The sequence below is a fragment of the Macrobrachium rosenbergii genome, chromosome 39, assembly GCF_040412425.1.
Source record: "Macrobrachium rosenbergii isolate ZJJX-2024 chromosome 39, ASM4041242v1, whole genome shotgun sequence".
NCBI classification, from domain to species: Eukaryota; Metazoa; Arthropoda; class Malacostraca; order Decapoda; family Palaemonidae; genus Macrobrachium; species Macrobrachium rosenbergii.
The window spans coordinates 595,001-605,000 of record NC_089779.1 but is presented as its reverse complement, the minus strand read 5'-3'; the positions used below and the strand labels follow the sequence as shown (position 1 = coordinate 605,000).

The 10,000-nt window shown below is 36.4% G+C and overlaps 1 long non-coding RNA gene across 1 annotated transcript in view; it reads left to right on the top strand.

Moving 5' to 3' along the window:
• The window catches only part of LOC136825627 (uncharacterized), a 315,565-nt gene that overhangs the window by 240,560 nt on the left and 65,005 nt on the right, over positions 1-10,000 (top strand). Inside the window, exon 3 of the long non-coding RNA XR_010849382.1 lies at positions 7,763-7,792. This is a non-coding gene — a long non-coding RNA (uncharacterized lncRNA). The remainder of the gene's footprint in view (positions 1-7,762; positions 7,793-10,000) is intronic.

Below are 10,000 nucleotides of genomic sequence, written 5' to 3'. Positions count from 1 at the left end.
AATTGATGTTTTGAACCCTACCTTACAGCTCCTTTTACCTGGAAATTTCGCCTGCAAATGCAGACCCTCTGGGGTACAAACTTTTGCTGGGCCGGTTTTGCATAGGGTCATCGGAATATCTTCCCTTCCAGTGTGTTGGGCTGGAATCCAGTTCTGGAAGTGTCTTCCTGGAATCTGATCCAAAAACTCATATATCCGCACGGCGCCCTTGCGTGCGCCTAATTGGCCCTCTCTCGTCACGTTTCGTGGGAAGGCTTCAGGTTTTGTGACGTCATTGCAATAAGAACAGTGACAGCTGAGCTCTCCTTGCGATCGATTTCCAACCCACATCGGGCATTTTGTTTATGAATTTTCTCTCTCTCTCTCTCTCTCTCTCTCTCTCTCTCTCTCTCTCTCTCTCTCTCTCTGTAGGTTTACCTAGATTTGATTTGTTTATTAAGTACATTTGACTAGTTTTAGCCGTTCTCCAGAGAGAGAGAGAGAGAGAGAGAAAATAATTACTTTTTCCTTACCTTCATTTCCTATGTATTCTCATGGAATATCTTTTATTTAACTGCTACTTTCTATTCGTATTACTTTATATCTGCTGCCAGTGTTTCCTCTTGCTGATAATCATTCAGCTCCTGCCACGGTTGCGTTCGGAAAGGTTGCAGTTTGTATCTTACGTAACTTGCGTGTGTCTGTTGTTGGAAACTTGTCTATACTTGATCTTTTCATTTCAAATTTTTTTCCATCACGTAGACATTTTTTGGCGAAAATATTAATTCTGCACACTTAATGCAGCTGATATGTTTTCCTTAACGGTAAGGACTTCGATCCAGTCTTTCTTTGACCCCCGAAAGAGGAGGAATGCTCCAGCAGTCCTTCCATCTCATAAACGTTCTTTCATTCCATTCCTCGTGTTCATTTCATTTAATGAAAAGCGATCTCACTTTTAGTGTTCATGAACATCTATCGATTTTTAACCTTCGAGTTATAAACTGCATTTGTGACTCATCCTGAAACAGATTGTACACGGCTGATAGGTGGAGTGAGAGAACTTGATTAACCGATTGTCAAACCTATTATTTTTTTTTCGATAAATCATTTCCTGCTGTATTTTCCTGCGAACTGCTTTTGCCGTCTCCTAAGATTCTGGGATGTATGGAAAATTAGACAAAAGGAGTGCCTCCTTCTGGTACCTTACGACTTGGTTGATACGTAATGTCCCATCCTTTCTTCCCTTATTTCATAACTTTGTTTCTGGGAGATTAATCCATTTGCGCGTGCTTTCTGCTCCGCACCCATTCCCCTCCGGAAACCCAACCATTCCCATATGAGCCTTTCCACCAGTTTTAGTTCCTTTTTGATATGCTTGTTATCCAAGCCCATTTTCTTAAGAAAAACCTTAAAAACCTTTCATTTTTTATATTTAGCTTATCAGTTTGGTGGGTCTCCACCTACATCGCCTTAAGCGGCGAAGTAGATGCAGACTGAAATTCCTTGATGAATTTACAGTAGAAGGAATTTCATTTTTACAAATTTTATCTGAATAACCATGGACCAGATATTTGTCTCCATTTGTTTATTTATTTTTTTTTGTCTCGCTCACACCTCTCTCGGCATTCTCCCAGCCATTCTTTTTTCGCTTTCTAGTTTTCATTGCTATCTCTTACCTTTCCCATTTTCTTTTGCTCCATCAGTTATTTTGACTTGCCTCTTATAATTTTCGGTTCCCTTGTACTTATGTAACTTTTTCTCGATTATGACATATTTCCACTATACGTTAATTTCCCCTACGTTTCGTGTCTTTCTTTCCTTTCCACAAATCTTTATTTCAGATCGCGTTCTCTCCCACCTTCCTTTCCTTTCTGCCCACCTAATCATGGTCTCATAACGTCCCAAGGTCACTGATTTGTCCTTTCCAGACCTATCTTGTTTCGGATTTCTGGAATCCACAATCCCCGGGATTCCGGGGACTTTACCTCCACGTGCAATTTTTTCCAGGACTTTGTTAATGGGCTTTCCTTTCGGCATTCCAGCGTTTTTCCAAGATAGCGCATAAATTCTCCAGAATATTGTATTTCTTAATGGTTCTGGAAATATGCAGCGTGTACTGTAGGTTCCAGGTCAAGGAATTGTGATCCACATTACATACTTTTTTTTTATGGTTGGTGGGAAAGGCTTTGCTGAGGCATTGTGGTTATTCATGGAAGATTTGAGATTATTTGCTCTGATCTGGGGAGAGGCTTTGTTAATTATATGATTAATTAATTGAGATACCGCATTATGCTTGCTTGAGAGCGGGGTTGTCATGGGTTATTTTATATGTTTGCTTAAATTTATTGTGTAATCTCTGAGAATTGGAAAATGTGGGATGTTCCCTGAAATGAATGAAATGTTTTATATACATACAATCATATATATATATATATATATATATATATATATATATATATATATATATATATATATATATATATATATATATAGATGTTTAAAAGTACGTATATACATTTATACATACATATATATATATATATGTATACACATATATATGTGTGTAAGTACATATATATGTAGGTGTGTATGTGTGTTTTGTGTGTATTATACACGAATGCCACCAGAGAATAACAGGCTTAAGTTTTGGCTATTACTTTAATGAAGAATTTTCATACTGTATAATAGTGACAAGTACAGTTGAGGTGTGTCTATTTCATCGCTTCCACATAAACATTCACACACATTAACATATATCAAAATACAGCGTCGATAGTAAATAATGATTTAGACTTCAGTTTTTGTAAATTATCCTGTCAATTAATAAAAATGTAATGAAATTAGGGATTCGAGGCGAAATATGTAAATGGCTCTGCTTTTCGTGGAAAAGTATTGGAGTGAAAAAAAGGCGATGGTAAATTTATTATTTCATCGTGTATTTCAGAAGTGTGAATATTTAATCCTCTAGACGGTTGCAGTGGGTCACTGTGAAGTGGTTACTAACCTTTATGCGATGGAGCTACATAAAACATTATCTGGGTAATCACAAAGTAATTAAGAAGAGGAACGTAAAAAAAAAAAAATAAAGAGCACATATTGAAGAAATAAGAATACAGTGATATACATTGTAGAGGATACTGCGTAATTTTAGGACATCTCTTCTCTTGATACCCCAGTGCGGGAGTTATGCGGCGATTTTATTCTTTTATTTTCCCTTTGGTGTGAATAAAGTCGTGCATATTGATAGATCAGTGGGTGGCATCTAGACAGGTAGGTGAATCGCTAACTGAGAAATGTGTCTTACGGAGTCTGAGCACACCCTGACCAGGTAATGCAGGTACTATAGTTCCCCATTAGTGTGGATACAAAGTTACAGAGAAGAGAATCAGTACTATGCTGATTGTACGCTTAAAGAAGTAAGTATAAGAAATGTTATGACAAACTAGTGATACCTGTGGTCAAGGTCTTGGGGGAAATTCAAGTTCTTGTCAAGTTATTGAATAGCTGTGTTTAGAAGCAAGACGAAAAGAATAAATTCAGTGTTAATGACACGGCAGGTATGATGTACTGCATGTTATATGCAATGAAGAAAATTTAAAGATACGGAAGATCTGTTGTGTAGGTTTCATGTGATAATGAAAGTACGAAATAAGGGTGTTTTATTTTATTCTTGCAATGATAAAGGACGTTAGATGAAGAGGTGAGTGTGAATTTCTGTAAGGTACCACATATCTGCACGTGGAATGGTGAAAGGCCATCATCGTAATTTGAAGAGAAATGGAAAAGAAATGTTTGCAACACGAAGATGATGAAAATAAATAAAAGTAAAATTATTATTCTCAAGTCCTTGTTTAACTAGCCTAAATGACTGAAGGATGGAAATGGTTTTCTCATTTAGGTAGGAGTATTTGAACAGTAACTATTACGGATGGTAATGAGATAGGCGCATCATTTATAGGCTAGAAAGGTGCGGCAAGGTTAACAGGATGATTTTTACAGAGATGCTTTTTAAATGCAAGTGTCAGAGGAATAGAAGTTGTCAAGACTGGGTTCTTTTGCACTCATAAATTATTATTGTTAATTTGAAAGCTATTGAAATGTAACGCTTGTCATTTATGATGAATATAAGAGTGATTTAAAACGCTGAAAAGCTCAAGAAAAATGAAAATGTGATGCAAGGAATGTTAACAGGATTAAATTGGGTATAGTGTGCGTATAAGCATTTCAGTTAAGCAGGGAAAAGGGGGAGTCCTCACTTAGTGAATACATCATCAGTTCTGGGAGTGGGGAAAACCAAGAATCTGGTGGACTTTATGAGTGTCAGATGTATCAGAAGACCTAATTATCAGCGAGGTCTGCAAGGCAAAAGTGTGCAGCTCAGTAGGAGGGACATGCTGATTGTAGTGTCAGTGTGACTTCTATAGTAGATTTCTCTGTCAAGAAATGAGTCTTGATTCTGAAGTCCCGACAGTCTTTTGTAGAAAACTTTATTTTACCGGAAAGATTTAATAATTAATGGCAAAATAAAATAAGAAGCTTTTGTGATTATTTGTATTGATTGTGTATATGAAACTTATTTATTGACTGTGTACGTGAAATGAGAATTGGAGTATCAAGTATATTAATTGTTGTTTATTGTGAAAAACATGATTATACTCATTATATTATGATTTACGTACACAGAACTGTGAATCACGTCCAGATTTCGTTTTACCAAAGTGCTTATCATAAATAGCTATCAGTTACCAAGTGAAAGAATCAAGAAGGTGTATTTTTTTAATTATGATATAAATAAAGCCTTGTCACCGCCAAGAAATATACTTTCTTCTTAGCATTGCAATATCCTGAATCATTTAATGCCTCGCGGACAAATTTATTTTAGTATGAAGTGTGCAATTTGTTTAACCTTCGGAATAATTTACACGAAGAGGTAAAGAAATTTGGAATTAAAGACGCCTATTTTATGCCGAAAGAGCTCTGCGCCAGTTTTATAAATTTCAAATGATCTGCATCACTGAACTGAATGAGATAGGGTTGGATTAAAACCCTCATCACTTTGACGTGCTTACTATTGTACGACCCATTGTCGGTTTCGAAGTACATTTTGGAAACGAAGAAGCAAAACTGACAAAGCGGGAAGCAACGAGACCTTGTGACTGATTGATTGTATGACGTCAGAGAGTAGTAAGTGGATGCAAGAGATGGTGACGCAGAAGGAATGAAAGTTGGAATATAATGAAAACTGATGAAAACGTTACAAAAGGTCAGAAAGAGCTTCTTTTGCCAACTTTAGGAGTTTGAAAAAGCGGAACGTGTCTAATTCAGTAGTAATTATCACAACGCATAATAATCGAAGAATTCAAGGAATGATACACAGATAGAAGTGAAATTCTAGAAATGAAGTGGGTCGAGCTTTCAGTTCGGTGTAGAATTTTGTTATCTGCCAGAAAATCCTATATCGAAAATGATGCGTTATAGAACGCCGGTGGTTATACTAGTTTGTTAAAAGACCTATTCCCCCAAAAAAAAAAAAAAAAACATTGATTTTGCATGAACTGAGTTTTCATGTGCCAGGCAAGTTAATGATCTGTTATTGAGTCATGTCGGATAAGAAACAAGGTTTCGTTTGCAGACTTTTCATGTATACATTTATTCATGGCGAAAATGCCAGTTCTGTTTGTATATGTTTCCTGTTAACTGTGCGGAAGTCCTCTTTATTCTTTTGTGATGCTTTTAATAGGGTTACGCTCGTTACGCTTTTCCAGGACATTGAAGCTGGTCGACGGAGCGGTTTGTGACCTTGAACTTATTTGCCACATTTTAACGACTTTACGTTGTAGTCCGGCTTTCATTTCTTTTGCGTCACTGGCTGAGAATCAGTTATCTCTTGCATCTAATTAGTGTCCTTTGACGTCATATAACTCATTTGGTCACATGTTCGCGCTGCCGCCTTCTTTTCTCCTTGTACCTGTTCGTTTCTGAAGTGTTGCTGCGCAGTTGTCGCGTCTATTTTTTTTTTTTTTAGCCATATTTCAAAACATCTAGAACTGTTTGTAACAGTGATCGAAATGAAAGTCGTAGCACATACGCACACTCACATTATATATATATATATATATATATATATATATATATATATATATATATATATATATATATATATATATATATATATATATATATATATACGTCAGTGTGTACAGTGTATATATAATTTTTGAATATATATATTTCCCCTTCTTCGTAGTTAGTTCACCCATTTTCAATCACATCACAATCTGCGTGCAAGACAAAAACCATGTTGGTGCGTTTTTCAAAGCAAGGTCAGAACGAAAGCCCACTCATACACTAATATTACATTTGTTTACAATCATGTACACATATGGGTATTCCTCTCCGAGAACACATCTGAACTGAAAGGGCTCTTCTAAACAAATACATTTCATTGCAATTCCTTTGTTTTTTACCTCCCAGCCTGTAACTCCCTTCCTTGAGTCGTGTCTGTATATGTCTCATTATATCGTGACATGTACTTTGGGAGGGTCTCTGACGTCATTACCATACGTCATCCGTGGTTGGAATTCTGCTCCAGATCATAAGTTTTTTTTTTTTCAGATAGACATTAAGTTTTCTTCACGTTGAAATTTTGTTGCATGTTTGGCTGTAATAGTAATCCTTCTGTAGAGAAATTTCTAAATCGGCATTAGGCGGAATATGGAAAAAAAATCCGCACCTGCACTCTCTTGACGTCACAGTGTTCCGTGATGTGACAAACGAAGTGGGCACCCAAATCAGGTATTTAGTGAAGATTGTCTGTTATCGGTTCGAAATCGTTAATGACAACAGTGCGAGTGGTAAACGACCACTTTGTATTTGCCTGTTGAACCTCTGTTGCCTTAGATAAGTTATAGCGCCTATCCAAAGACATTAAAAGGCCGTCCATCAGGCACCGGCTGAAGGGACTGATGACAATCCAGGTGTAACTAATCGTTATGTCGATAACACTGTATCCTACTGTAATTCCCTCTGATGGCTTTCGACCAATACAACACCCATAACCATTTGCACTGTAGCCCTTGGTTGTTTAAAAGGCGCGGTCATTAATCTTGCATTCATTCCCCTCATTTGTTGTGTGATTATGTATTACACAGCTCTCTCTCTCTCTCTCTCTCTCTCTCATATATATATATATATATATATATATATATATATATATATATATATATATATATACTCATATATATATGTATATATAAATATATATATTTATCATGCGAGTTTAATCTTCCAAGATACATTATTCACAATTTTTGCAAGTTCTTACTTTTGAAGTGTTTTGCCTTGAAACCTCTCTGATGATATTCATCGTTTTTCTAATAACATGACTAGAAGATATTGTTTCATTTCTTGTCGAACAGTGGCTGTACTTCGTAGTGAAGAAAAGTTTTTTTGCACTTAATTTTTCATTATGCTTTTTCCTCGTACGTAATAGATGGATACATGACTTCATGTCCCTTTAGATGCATCTAAAGACTAGATAAGATTCCAGCTGATCAAGTCCTCTCCTGCCGTGTTTAGTGGCCTACTATTTCTACATTGCTTTAACAGCATTCGTTTGCTGTTGTTAGGTATAGTTGGCAATTTGCCAGCACGGGCTCTTTCACGGACGAGCAGCTCATAAATTTAAAATGCACTCATGATTTAATACCGACTGACGAAAAGAACTTTGAATTTTAAGAGACGAACATTTTCATTTATTTAGTTTTCTTTCTCCCCCCGACAGGGACTTCGCTGCTGTCAGTTGCAGGATTATGTGAGTAAGAGCAACCGATTTTTGTACAATATTGTGTTGATTCCCTAAGTGTCACGGAACAGTTGATTAAATTTAAATTTTGATAACCAGGATTCATTTTAATAATTATGTTTTTTTACCACTGATATGTATTCAAAGCAAATGACAGATTCATGATTCTGGTCAACTAAAACATTTGGAGATTATGCTAATTGCATCTGTGTATACATGAAAGAAAAAGTAATTGACATGGCGGTTTGCTTTTAGTGAATTCTGCATCGTGTATAATCGTACACTCTTTATGCATATATTGGATAGATGGCCGACTCGGTTGAGCCTCAGACTGTCACTCGATGGGCCGGAGTTCAATTCCCGCGGCCGGCTGATGAATAGTTAGAGGAATTTATTTCTGGTGATAGAAATTCATTTCTCGCTATAATGTGGTTCGGATTCCACAATAAACTGTAGGTCCCGTTGCTAAGTAACCAATTGGTTCTTAGCCACGTAAAATAAGTCTAATCCTTCGGGCCAGCCCTCTCTAGGAGAGCTGTTAATCAGCTCAGTGGTCTGGTAAAACTAAGGTATACTTTTCTTGTGCTGCAAATACTGTTGTTTTTATTATCTCCATCCGACGTTGATCAAACGAGCAGTTACGACTTCATGACTAACCTAACTACCTGACCACAATATGAGTGACCTTGAACTGCTTTTAATGCCATGACCCGTTTTCATGTCAGAGTTTCGGCATTCACTGTTTTTATATTCTGAATTGAGAGCAAAACTTTTATTATTGGTAAGATGTTACATTCTTGGTGAGCTGAAATATGTTAGAAGTGCGTCAAATGGTTTACCAGATATATGGCACAATTCCTCGTAGTTGACTTTGCAACACCTGTCAGGCCATCTCATCACATATTACACTCCGTGGGAATCAGCTTTCACCAGATTGCACCAGTCCATGCTTTCACGTCCTACAGCTGCCATTCTTTCATTCTTCTTAAGCCGTTCTTTTATTTTTTCATCTTTACAGCAGAAATTTTTAAAGGTATTGATTGATCCGTCTCTTTATATATATGTGTATGTGTGTATGTATATATGTGTGTGTGTGTATAACAAATATTAAGTCACAAATACTGCTCAAAAACTAGATCAGTATATCTTAGAAGTAACTACACCCAAGAGGAATTGTAATTGGTAACTGCTTCGTCTCCGGCGGGATCTTACCTTACAGACCTTACAGTTCGTTCGGGTTGCCCCAGGGCCCTCAGTGTCAGGGTTGGTTAAAGTTACTGTTTATCGTTACCAAATTTGGTCGGGGACGAAGCATTTATCAGTTTTAATTTCCCTTGGATGTCTGTCATTTCCAAGGTATAGGGAATTGGATATTATACTGTATTTGTGGCTCAATATTTGTAAATATAAATAAGTCATGTGTACAAGTGGCAACTATTCATTCACTCACTATATATATATATATATATATATATATATATATATATATATATATATATATATATATATATATATATATATATATATATATATATATATATAAAGTATAAAAGTTCTACTTGCAGATTCTTAACATGGCGTGAAATTTTTAGTGGTCTTATTGAATTTCTGTACTGAACTGTGTCCTTCTTCAGATGCAAGACGTGCCAGAGGTCTTGGCATTACATGACACATTAAGAATGCTCAGATGTTAGCTAAGGATTAAAGAATGAGTCTATGTTGCTTTTGAATTTTCTTATGGTCAAAGTAATAAAGTTCTCCTCTTGCAGAATTTTCTCGTTAGGAAACTGTCTTCATTTACCGACTTTCAGTTACTGATCGAAGGAGTGATTGACAGAGCGTCAGGCGAAATGTGAACAGTGTGATGGAGAATGTGAGGAAATTTGTGCGGGAACGCAGTTTTTACCCCGGCAATGAGCCAGTCTTAATTTTGATAAATGGCAGCGAGTTTTTCTCCGCTCCACACTCTTTTATGACTCAGGAAAGTATGCCTCTCATATACGCCGGTAATTAACTTATCTTCCTTTTTATGCCCTTGAAGCTACAAACGAAGGTAGCACTTTGATTTTTATGTAGTTTTCGAAACAGGTTTTTTTTTTCCGCTAATTTTTTCGTACTTCTGTGGAATGGTTGGCGATTAGCATTCAATGCCAGGTAGGACATGGACATAATTGCCGACAATACTGTTCTCGTTAATGCTGCTTTTTTTTTTTTATT